Below are 12,713 nucleotides of genomic sequence, written 5' to 3'. Positions count from 1 at the left end.
TCAAAGTTGTTCCAAATAAACGATAAAGTGTCTGCTATAAAAGTTGTTCCAGATAAATAATATAATAGTAATTATAGTAACGTCTTGCAGCTAAGAAAATATTATGCCTCCTGAACATATGGTCAAATGACAAGTATGAATACATTAATTAAACACCAGTCTTTTATTCTTGGACTGGTTTCTCTCTTCAAATCTGACAGTATTGTTGACATACTGACACACGATCATTATTCCTAGATGTCAGGTGTATAAAGCAGCAGATTGGTTTAGAGGAAATAAAGGCTTAAATATGAACAGAACAGAGCTAACCAGAGAAAAGAATCTCATTGCTGTGGTCAGTACAGAATTACACAGTGCATGTACCAATATATGCATGTATGGAAGTATGTATATATGCACGCACACACACATACACACACACACACACACACGCACGCACACACACACACACACACACACACACACACACACACACACACACACACACACACACACATTTATTTTTGAAATTGTGAGTGATTCCACAGTAGCTTTCAGCAGTTTTGGTACATGAAGACATGGTGAAGAGGTGGTTCTACAAGACTGGAAAGACATGCTACAGGACAAATTATATATATATACTCGCCAGAAATATCTCATTTACTCCCAGGGTCACTTGTGTACTCATTTTTTTACCTTATCATATGGAGGAAAAACAGAATCTACTGTACAGTTTCTTTGAATGGCCTCTTTAGTTCCTGAGTCAAATGCATGCTGGAGACTTGACATGAGGAGCATCAATGTGCAGAGAAACATAAAATGGCACTTGAATGGTTGAAAAGACCTTCTTGTTGATGAGGTACATAAAAAAGAGGTGTGATGGAAAGCATGTTTTAAATATCAGTGAAAGCACTGTGGCTTTAGAATGGTGCTCATAATCTAACCATCATTTTTAGGAACCAAAGGCAGTGTCAGCGCTCCTGCTCATACACAACTTCTGCGTTCATGCAGCTGTCTTGCTGAATTATTAATGAGGATGAAGCCATATTTCAAGCACCTTTTTTTACTGATAAATATTAAAGAATTAATGCACAGGCAACATTTTATATTTAGCCGCCAAAGCCGCTTTGCTTGCTGTGAAACAGAGAAGACAGCCGCAATCTCAAAGAAGCTTATTCAAATGATTTAAAAAGCAAAGTTGTCAACACACAGACAGAGAGAGAGCGGGGGAATCAGACGAAGAGGAGCAACACAGCAGATGGAGGAAATCACAGCAAGGAGCGGACGAATTATGAGGAAGAAGGACATAAAGAGCCATTAAGACTGGGGACATGACAAAAGGAAAGGAAAGAAGAAGAGACAGATATGACGAATCCCAAGGACTCAAGCTTTCCCTATCCATTCATAATTAATCATTCAAAATTACCAAACAGACCAATCTCATTGGCCTGTGCTGCTGTTCGTCTGGTGAATTTTTGTCTTTTGATGCCATCTAAGATTCGCTTGAATGGTCAGTTGCTGTTCTGGTGTTTCATGTCATAAGAGAAGCCATCAGTAGGGGAATTAATTATGGCTTTTTTCTGTTGGTGGTGTTTTTATTCAGAGAGCAATATGGAAGGAGCAACAACACGCCACAGACATGCTCACTATGATTCACGCACCAGAATCTCTGATTGGAGGAATTCTAATCCTTTCAATCCGAAGGTCATTTTTTCCCCCTCCGTGAGAATGGGAAATATTTGGACAGGCAGAACTCCCACACCCTGGCTTGGAGTTTAGTTGAGTTCTTCAGGCCTAGTACTGTTAATCCTTGTTGAAGACAAGTGTGACAATAAGCTCTCTGTCTGAACTCAAATCCTCTTAGGCAAAGCTTTGTGGGTAAACTTGCCTTATGCAAATTATAAACCCCATTAGCTTTGAAAAACTAGTCAGCCGGATTGAGATTAATGACTGGGTGACTACTTGATTTAATAGGGTTATTTCAGTGCTTCCGGGGGAAATAAACAGTAAAGTTAATGCAAGACATTTCTCACTGCTGCTCTCAATCTTGTTCTCCTGTGTGGAAAACCTTTCTGTTCTGGACAGAGGGCTCTTTGTGCTTGCAGTCAAGAAAGTAAATGTATTGTAGAGTTACTGCAGAGTTAATGGTTAGTGATGGTACCTTATATACAATGTCTGTGTGAATGTTTTGCCATCATTTTCCACCAGCTAGTTCTTGAAATGTTTTGTCTTAAACAAAATACAAGACAAGGGATTTTTATGAATGAAGGTAGCTAAAGTTGAAGTGGCATAGGTTTGTGCCAAAGCTTTCCCTCTGATTTTAGGACCCAAAAATTTATTGCAGAAGTTTTCCGGTTTGAGAAATTTCCTTTTGTGGAAAATGATTGTTGTAATTTAGACTGCATGGATTTGGAAACACCATTAGAGATAAAAGCAAAATGTGTTCTGCAATTTTCCATTACAAAATGGAAAAAATGGAAATCCTTGTTTATCTATTTTCTTCCCATTTTATTTTACAATCACTGGCCAGCTTCCTCCAAACTCTGCTGCAAGGGATTATGGGTACTTTACCAGGTACGAGAGTCACTAAACTTCATCCTGAAACGTCACTGTGTGACGAAGGCAAAGGGAGCTTAATATCCATCGTTTACGGACAAATAGCGATGCCATGACAGCTGACATTCATCAGGTACTTTGTTGTTGCCATAAATCCAAAAATTCAGTCAAGCCCCACATCCCCCACGCACCCCCCCCCCTCCGATTAACTTAGTGGCGGCAGAGCCTGCAGACACAGAGAAAAGAGGAGATTAGCTCAAGCTGATTGGACCTTTAATGTGGTGGATTCACCAAATCTTCCAGCTGAGGATTTATTCTGTCATTACACCACGCTGATCCACAACAAGCGCCTGACGCCAAGCTTGGGGAAACGACCACATGGGCGAAGACAGAGGGAGCGCGGGAGGGAAATGGGGGTTTACCAAGAGGGGAGTTTGAGTCTCCACAGATCCTAAGGGCTACGGCACTCCTGGGATTTGTCACTTTCTAAGAAGTCTCCTGATTGACTCAAAACATCAACACTCCTGATTTAATTCACTAGACATTATTTTACTTATTGGTTGGTTTTGCCTTGAACCAGTCCATTGCCAGAGCTTAAAGTGGTGACAGTCCTGTCACCGCTAAGCATATTCTTCTTCTTCTTCTTCTTCTTCTTATTATTATTATTATTATTACTAGCATTAGTAGTAGTAGGAGTATATTTAACATATTTTGAATTTGAATGTAGAACATTTCACTGATTAAAAAGAGGGTTTAGCCCTTTTTGCCCAGAGGAGTAATGTGCATATAATACACACTTCAGCAGCAGTGTTCTTTTATACACACATAGCTCAGACACAGTCTCTCGGGTGATTGTCTGATACTCAGATTCGCCCAAAGAACAAAATGTGGAGCTGCTGTGTTCCGGGTGGGACACACCAAAAATAAGATTTTCGTGAGCATGTGAACGCGCAGGCTGAGAGAGAGAAGCCCCCATCGCCTTGGTGATGAGAGGTGCTGCAGCCAACCAGAAAGAGAGAGAGGATGAGACTCACTTCCTTTTTTCCCCCCGGCATGCTTTGTGGAGCAGCAGATTAACCTGTTTGCTGGAGGGACCCCATCCGTCAACAGTGCGTTCACAAGGGGAATTTAGGCATGCTGACTTAGGGGAAAAAAAAAAAACAACCAAATCCTCCTCTTTCCCCTTTATTGCTCATATGATAGAGGTCTTAAAGGAAGAAGTGTCATGTCTACATTTTGTCAGCAGGGCCGGTTTATTATGCTTGTTTAGGCCCGTGATTAAATAAGCATGTTTCGGGTAGCGGTTATAATGTGGTCTTGGCTCACTCTCTCTCAGCTGACCTTAGATGAGTATATGCTCTCTCTCTCTTCTGTACTCTCCTGTTCTCTCTCTGAACTGCTGGCAGGGCATCCACAGTCGTACAGTGCTGCCATTCATTCACTGAGTGGCAATCAATACCTCCACCACCGAGGCTGCTCAGCTTTGATTGATCTCAGCTATCAGCTCCTGGCATCTGCTCCCCAAATCCAGAAATGGGACGAAACAGATGTCTATAAAGAGCACAGCCCATCTGTCCTATATTATTTGGCCTGGATGAAATTTGATTTCTATATCATTCTCTGCTCTGTTTAAAAATGCACCACAATGCATGGCTTTTTTATTTATTTGTTTAGTTATTTATTTTTGACAGTGGAACTGGGCCGTCACTGCACTCTCACAAATATGTTTTTAAAAGGCTTCTGATTGGTTTGGCCAGCAATGACAGCTGCTCTAAGCAAAGGTCGAGCACTATAGCTGACATGTGTTACTAGTTCAGCATTGGGTTATGTTGTTAGCCAACTATCACCCAGAATCAGCAACAGGAGCTAAATGAATTTGTACACCAGGTTACCAGCTGCCTATAGGTTACTGGCTGTGTCACTCCTCCAGTGAAGCACTTAGTCTCCTGAAGTACACTGTGTGGCCACTAGTGGTAAAATAAGCATTGGTTTTGCAGGCGAGTTTACTCAAGTGAGCTTGAGTGTGGATGGTGTAATGATGAAAACTGGAAAAATCAAAATATAGAAACATTTTAAAAAGAAACAACGGAAAAAAATCACTCTGCAGCTGCTCCCTTGTTGACCTTTTCACCCTGTGGTTGTAATAAGGTGGTACCATGGGAGTCCCTCCTTTAATAAATCGGTTAGCAAGGCAGGGACCCACCACCACCCTACTAGAGGGCTACTTCCTCCAGCTGCAGCCAAAAAAGGAAATCTGGAAATCAATATTTCTGGCAGTGTCATCATGCACCAGAAGACTGACTTCTTAAAATATAAACTTTAACACACATCTTGATCCTCTCAGGCACCAGATATCTAAATTTACTGACAAGTAACTGTTGTGCTGCTATTACTGAAAGGTGCAGTGTGTTTTGACAAACTTTCCTCTTTTTTCACACATTGTCTCTTCAGATTTCTGTGTTAAAAAATCACCACTCCTTCAATAAATTAGTTCAAAAACCAATTGCAAAGTTCTCTAGCGCCCTCTTCTTGCCTGCGGAGCCACCGCGCTCACAGCTCCTCCCCTCTCTGGCCCACACCCTTTCTCCATGAAAGGGCGCGTCGGAGGCGGCTCTCTGGAGCTCATTGAAAATCCCTCCGCAGTCCTGCCTCGGAAAAGCGGAGCTTTGATGTGCGCTTAGCCGGTCGGGCTTGCATCTCCAGCAGGGAGCAGGGGAAGGTGCCACTCTCTAATCTCTGCACCGGCTCGGTGACTTCAAAGCGCCCGCCCGCTCGCTCTCTCCCCATCCCGCAAAAAAGGCTCCCGCGCTAGGCCGCGGCAGACGGAGATCTCTCCATCCATCGGGGGATCGCTTAGCTGTCCTCCGCTTCCTGTCAAAACACCATGCCCTGGGTTTTAGAATCAGTCCTCCTGCTGAAATCCTCTTTCTCTATCGGCCTCTCTCTCCCTTCCTCCACAGCACAGTGACAGGAAGGGACTGTTTAATAACAAACCATGTTATACCAAATAAGTATATGTTTTGTAATATTCATTGCCAAAATAAGCAAATAGTCTGTGTTTAATCGTTGTCTAGTGGTAGGCCGATTACCTCTGGTAAAATCGAAATTCCTGATTGTGTTATCATTTTGCAATTTATTTGATTTGCGACACCTTTGATTCTAGTTTATCATCATGATTTCATTCGCCTGACAAAGCAAGACAAAGCCCTGGTAAAGTTATGTGTTTCCAGTGCAGGGGAGTAACAGCAATGTTAAGATATGGTACAATGAGAAATGCATCATGGTTTCATTCAGTCAAGGAAGCCTGTAAGGTCCGTAGGCTGTTTTTCACTGATCACTCGGTCAATCTATCCGGTGAATTTGATTTTATTTTTCATATCTTTAAACATATACAGCAGAGTCTAGTAAACTTGAATCTGGGGAGTATAAAAACTTTTAAAAGGAAATTTGTGCTTTTTCAATAATTGTTCATCATAAACAAGCCTGTAATTTAAATCAGGATAATCAATGCACAGCAGATCCCCTTTTCGTAATTGTTTTTAATGTGGTTCCATCCGTGGGTATAAATGTTGTATGTGTAGTGTGAGACCATTTGAATCTAATCTGATACAAATCTTATGAAGAAGTGATCTAATGTCATCAATGTAATTGCTAACAGCTTGTAATTATGCAATGGTGTAATTGCACTGGACCAGCCATTGGTTAACAAGCCCCCCTCCTTCTGCAGGGACTTATTACTTGTAAGTGTGTGGCTAGGAAAGAATCACATTTGTTTAAGTAGTTTAATTGTGTTCTGAATCATTCTGGTTTTACAGGGAATGCCTCTACCAGTGTCTTTAAAGGGTCACATTAAATAACTATGATTGTGAAAAACTGACTGAAGAAATGATCTCATCTACTGATCTCCTTTTTATGTGACATACACAGACGTTGCAGAGGTGAAGACACCACACCACCATACCAAACCCACAGTGTCCTTCATTTTAAGGTCACAAGCCTCCACTGGTGTACAGAAACCTGCGGGAAGTTGCTGGATATAATTTTTGGATTTAGGTTCAAATGCCTTGATAGTCAGTTTCCAGGCAAAAATGAGATTCTTTGACCTCATTTATTCTTAAATCCTAAATAGACTGACTCAAACGGAGGCTATAAGAGGAAGGCTTTGCAAACTGACAGGGCTCCCAAACCAGCCAGTTCATTTATGATAGCTGCAATTGTCACTCTGAGTTTCTATTTCAGAACAGTTAAGCACAAGTGATTTTTTGGTAGGCCTGACAGTTGGTCCCTGGGGCTACAGCTGTATTTGCACCTTGTGAGAGTAGAAATCAGCAAGTGACAACACAATGCAAAAAAGGCACATAACAACAGCTGGAATATAAGTAGCCATTTGCTGTAAAAGAATGTTAAGTTTTGGTTTTTAAGGCCAAAACTGCCTGTTGTATGTTTCTGTGGAAGGCATGGAACTTATTTCGGGGGGCCTGGTAGACTGACTTAGGAAAATGTAGACTGAGTAAACAATTTCTGACTGAGGATCAGCCCAAACTAACATATAGGGTGTTAAAGGCATTATAGAATGGTTCGGAGTGAAGCGGGTGGGGGGGGGGGGGGGGGGGGGTGAAAGAGGGGTGGGTAGTGCCAATCTGGGAATATGTAATTTTCTAATTGGCAGACTGAGCTAATTACAGACTCATTAGAATGCCTCTAAATTAGCATGTGCCATTAATGCCGCTTGGTACAAAAGAGTCGTCAGGGACACGTCAGCTGGATGTAATTAAGGACAGGGGGGTGGTAGGGGGGACGCTTGGCATCCAGGGTTTTAAAAAATAAAATAAAATAAAAAACATTGGCACTCCTGGAGGTGGGATGCAGCTCTTTCCCTCAGTAACAGGAAGGAGCCGAAGGAGCTGTCAGAGCTAAACTGTTCTGATTATTCAGAATCCCCACAGGGGGAACTCAAGCACAGATCTCACCGCCAGCCCCTGTTCTTCACAACAGCAGAGTTTAAACTCTGCCTTTGTTCTTCCAAAGCTGTGCTCTTTGATTCCACAGGAAGCATTATCACTCTTTCAAATGTCTCTCTCCCTCTCCCTGCCTGTCTCCCTCTCTTTGTGTCGGCTAGGCGCCTTTGTCAGTTGTCAGTTTCAATACTCTCAGTACAGGGTTGAAAAGCAGCCCTCTTTGCATGAAACGCAGTATGAAGCGAACATAGTGAACATGCTGGTTGTTGGTACAAACACAATCTACTATCATCTTTATTGTCTTTTTTTTCTGACAAAAACAGTCTCGGTTTGTGGTTATTTGTTTATTTGCTCTTTGGATAGAGCCCCTCTGGGAGCTGCATAGAAGGGAATGCGAGTGTTCACAGCCACTGCCCTCACAAAAGCGCCTGCACCCCCTAGTCCCCCCTGGAGGGAGATGAATGGACGACTAAACCCGGCCTCTAATCCGTAATAAAGTCTTTGTAGATAATACGATTCCCCCACGCAATCCCGCTCGCCATGCAGTGTCATTCAGTTTGGATGACCCGTCGGAATATCCCTGGAAGAACTTTAAATTAAACAAGCATATTTAGTGCAGTCAGCACAAAGCTGCTTATGTTAGCTCAGGGAAAGGACAGGCGTTGGAAATGGTTGCTGTGCAGTTTTCAGGCGCTGTGTAACGCCATATTCAAGGATTGTATTTATTTAGTTATTTTAAGATGCCATTTACTTGTATTTACACATGCTGCAAGCCACATTCAGAAGTTAAGCTTACCATTGGGGTTCATAATTTCCCAGAATGCACCAATGCACATGTCATTTGTACACTTCCTTTTCTGCCCCTGGAGCATTGGAGCATTGCTCTCTCCCTCAAGGGAGTGTAGGGTCAATGGTCGATAACATCAGACATCATGATACTTGAGATTATTTTGTAAATTTGATTACCATACAATTGTAGCTGTTCTAATATATTCCGTTATAAAAACTCTATATTAAAACATGCTTTTTTGAGTCAATTGTTCATAATTACAGTTGTAAACTGTCAAAAAATGAAGTTTTTGGTTTTCTGGCAAATGATGACACATTGAGCATTACGAGGTACACATAGGTATATTTGATTTGCATATTTACCTAAGGACTAACATGACTGAATACCCCCTCTATCTCTGTCACTCACTAGAGACAGGAATAATATGATCAGCAAATCGTATGACCTGTAACCCAATGTATTGGTTTGTCTATTGATTCATATATCAACAGGCTTTATCTGCTGTACTTACTGTGAAAAAGTGATGAGCTTAGATTTTTTTAACCACTTACAAAAACAAGGAAGAACTTCATGCCTGTTAATGATTAATGAACCAGTTCAGTTTAAAATTGCCACGTCTGGTCTGAACTTAATTAAAACTTTAACCCAACTGATCATAAATTACACCCCTGAACTTCGTGGCATTTTTGGGGATGAAAAGTGAGAATTGCTCTCTGATTAATAAATAATTATACACAAGTGAGAACAAAAATTATGTCACAAGAACAATGGTACTCTGCATTGTATCAGTTACATTCAAGCAGTCTCACTCAAAGGAGTATGGTGGAAGACAGATGGCTGTGAACTTCTAAGGACTTTGGTGAGGACTGTGGCAGACCATGCCGGGCCGCAGCAGGTCAAACTCAGAATGAGCAGGGTGTATTGTGACACCATCAGTGCATTGATTAACATGATTAACATGTGTGCTCGTGTCTTACAGGTCCTCACCTCTGTCCACTGCGATGGGGACAGCGCTCCATCTCCTTCTGGCCGACCTGCCCCACAGTGCTAGGACGGGAAGCTGACTTGTACCGTGTCCGTGCGTGTGTGTGTGTGTGTGTGTGTGTGTGTGTGATGGTGTGTGTACGCGCTCATTTGTGTGTGTGTGTGTGTGTGTTCTCAGTGTCCATTTGTTTTGATTCCAGCCAAAGCCTGTCCACACATATCTATGACCTCTGATCACAATACACCAACTGCGAAGTAGACGTAATATTTGAAATATTCAGATTAATTGATTGTAATTTATTATAATTGATTATTACATCACTAATTAAATGCTTGTTAATTAACCAACAAAATGTCTTTTTTTTTCTCATCAACATTCATAAAAGAGAGCACGTAATTATCATTAAATAATAGTCAATTATTTGATATTACCAATGCCCCTGCCTGGTAGTGTGAGTAAATGCAGACTTTGGTTCACATGACATATCTGATCATCAAATGAATTTTAATATAAAACAGATGACAATGCAGAACCCCCTATCTCCACCTTCCCCTCTCCCACAAAGTTGACACCTCCCAGATGTTCTGGAGTAGCCAGCTGGAACTTTTCAAAGATGAAAAGTAGAACACAGCACAAACCCAAGGATGAATTCAGTTTGTTAACTTACCTGGATGTAAAAGCAGCTGCCGATTTGTGAAAACCTAAACCTGAAACTCCCTCATCCAGTGTAAGTAAGTTCCAGAACGTATAGTCAGGTAATTTAAGCCCAAGACTAATTTTGGCTCCTGTTACAATAATGCTATCCAAAAGTCCCACCCTAGGTGAAAAACTCTTATCAGTCTATTATGTCCAAAAGGTAGAATTACAAGACTAACAGTTCATGGGTGAATGAAGTCCTTTATTTGGTCCATACAGTGCTACCCACAATGGGTTTGTTGTTTGTATTTAGATCAGCTAAAGTGGCTTTTACATGGTGCATTTTCTTTAGCTGCTTGTGAATCACTTGTAAAAATGGCATTGCATATCCAGGGTCAAGGGTCATGCATTCTTTCATGATCCTCAGCTTCATGTAAAAAGTAACACGGATGTGTGACACTTGTAACACCTATGTATACTGCATAAAAACAGCCTGTACGATTGTGGTCACCATGTGCCACTCTTTCTTTCATGTCTCCTTGTGTGTTGTTTGTATTGCATGATTATCGCATTGTTTTCATAATTTTGAGTTATTTTTAAATGAAAAATTTCCACGTCAATTTACCCTAAACACTCCTGTGTTGTTGGGGAAAAAAAATGGCGCAAGGCTTTGTTGTAGAATTCCTGTGTTTGACTGCGAAGACAGCAGAACATTATTGATAGCAGAAGTTATAATCTGGAGTCTTCTACTGGCTGGGGCCCATTCACACAGGCAGAGTCATAAAACTCTAGAGCGAGCAGGTTTATCTCTCAAAGGGCATAAACTGTCCTTTCAGGATGGTAAACAGAAAAGACTGCCACATGCTTTTCAAGTGGTGATTTCCAAAGCTTGCCAAAACTGCAGAATTTTCGGCACATTCAGGGATAGCTATCAGAAAATGTCAATGAAAAATAAAGTAGTGTCCTCTTTGATTTATTTTTATGAATTTGTGTAGTCAGTGATAAACATAATGGTTATGGGGAATTTATTTAAGGAGGATTCGTTCCAAGTTGTATGCTGAATCATACACAGCCAGACACACATTACTGCAAAGAGGGTGAAATGACTATTTAAAGAACATGATGCGAAGAGGTGTAGGCAATAAATATGAAATGTCATGTTATGAATCAGAAATTTTGATACTGAATCAATAATGAAATCTATTTTAGTTATTTATCTTGCCCTTTTAATGTGGCATATGAATAATGATAAGAAAACTATGCCACGTATGTCATAGTTTTGAGTGATTTCTAAAAAGACAGCATTGTTTTCTCTATCCCTCGCTTTTTCCATCTCCCCCTCTCTCCACACACACACACACACAAAACATTCCTATGTGTCAAGCTGAAAACAGAATCTGTTGACATGTAAATTATTGGCTTTTGACAGCCTCAAGCAGTAAACCCTAGGCCAACCAAAATGAGACTGACATATTTATTCTCCTGTCTACAGTTTGGAACTTTTTAGATGATTAATTTGAAGAAAGTTTGTTATTGGTTTAACGTACTGGCACCCTATGGAAATTCCACTGTGAATCCGAACAAATAAGTAATATGAATTCAAATGATAACACTTCCCATACTGATATGATATATATTACAATGGATATACAATACATAAAATTAGATATCCCCAAATATATTTACAGCATATGGACAAATATACTGTATATTTGTAGTGTATGCAAAATATTTTGACGTGCATTAAAATATTGTATTTAGAGAGTCATTATACTACATATTGCAATATAACTTTTCCCATTATTATTCACAGGGACCAGTGTTGCTTATTGAACTTGTCCTTTAAAATTTAAATATATTTAAATTTACCATATTTGCTAAAATTCTGTAACATAATCTAGAATATATTTTATAGAGGAGATAAAATTCTGTATTGTATTTTACATAACAGTGTGTTTTCCAGTACAAGTGTGGGGTGCTGCTCAAATTCAGCAGTCACTGTGATCCCTGTTTCTGCAGAAGGCATCTCATCTCTGCTATCTGACTCAAAGGCTGTGTGCTTAAATTTTCCCTCTTTCTCTCTTCCACTGTGGCTTTTTTGCTCAAATAAATCATTACTTGCAAAGCTTATAGGCGTGTGATTTTCTGTGAGCTTTTTTTCTCCTTCTTTTTGTCTGTATGAATGGAGGCAATATTCATGCTCTGAACTATAAGCAGATAACTGTAGAGCTCTATGTTGCAGAACTCTTCCATTGGGTGGGACAAGTCATGCAGTGCTAGGGAGAGGGTTTTTTTTCAGAATGTAGCAGTCTTGTATCTCCTCAGTTTAAAAGTTCAATGGTTCTGACCAATCAGCCATTTTGAAGGTCATTTTTTTTTTCACAGCAGCTGTATGAATACTGCAATTTTTTGGAATTTCATTTCAGAAAACCCTTTTAAAAATGTTCCAAGATGGAAAAGTCAATATTCTGTTACAATATTACAGCTCCAGTCCACAAAGCAATTGGCTGCAGTCTATGCAAACCAGCTCCTTTGCGCTCTATGCTGTTACTTCTTGATTCTTATAAAGGTCTCCTCATCCTTGGATGTGATGCTACACAGTGGTTGATTATATAATATCTGTTCTCCTCAGCAATTCCTTTATTTGATAGACCAAGGAAGAGGTAGATCGATAAAGAAGTAAATATGATGGCTTAATGATGCCTTTGTTGCAAAGGTGACCTCTGGCTGGAGCAAGGTGAGTCAGCGCAATGCTGTTACCTCATACCAAATTTAAATCTTTACAGCACCTTTCAGGCTCAGATTGTCT

The 12,713-nt window shown here is 40.5% G+C and overlaps 1 protein-coding gene across 1 annotated transcript in view; it reads left to right on the top strand.

The window, feature by feature from the left end:
• tsnare1 (T-SNARE Domain Containing 1) overlaps positions 1-11,502 on the top strand; it is a 132,590-nt gene extending 121,088 nt beyond the window's left edge. The window contains exon 12 of the mRNA XM_036539351.1: positions 9,263-11,502. The gene's annotated coding sequence lies outside the window, so the exon portion shown is untranslated. The remainder of the gene's footprint in view (positions 1-9,262) is intronic.
• Positions 11,503-12,713: the final 1,211 nt, after the last annotated feature.

This window comes from Megalops cyprinoides, chromosome 10, assembly GCF_013368585.1.
Source record: "Megalops cyprinoides isolate fMegCyp1 chromosome 10, fMegCyp1.pri, whole genome shotgun sequence".
Classification (NCBI taxonomy): Eukaryota; Metazoa; Chordata; class Actinopteri; order Elopiformes; family Megalopidae; genus Megalops; species Megalops cyprinoides.
Note: the sequence above shows the minus strand (reverse complement) of the source record. Positions and strands in the feature narration are given on the sequence as shown.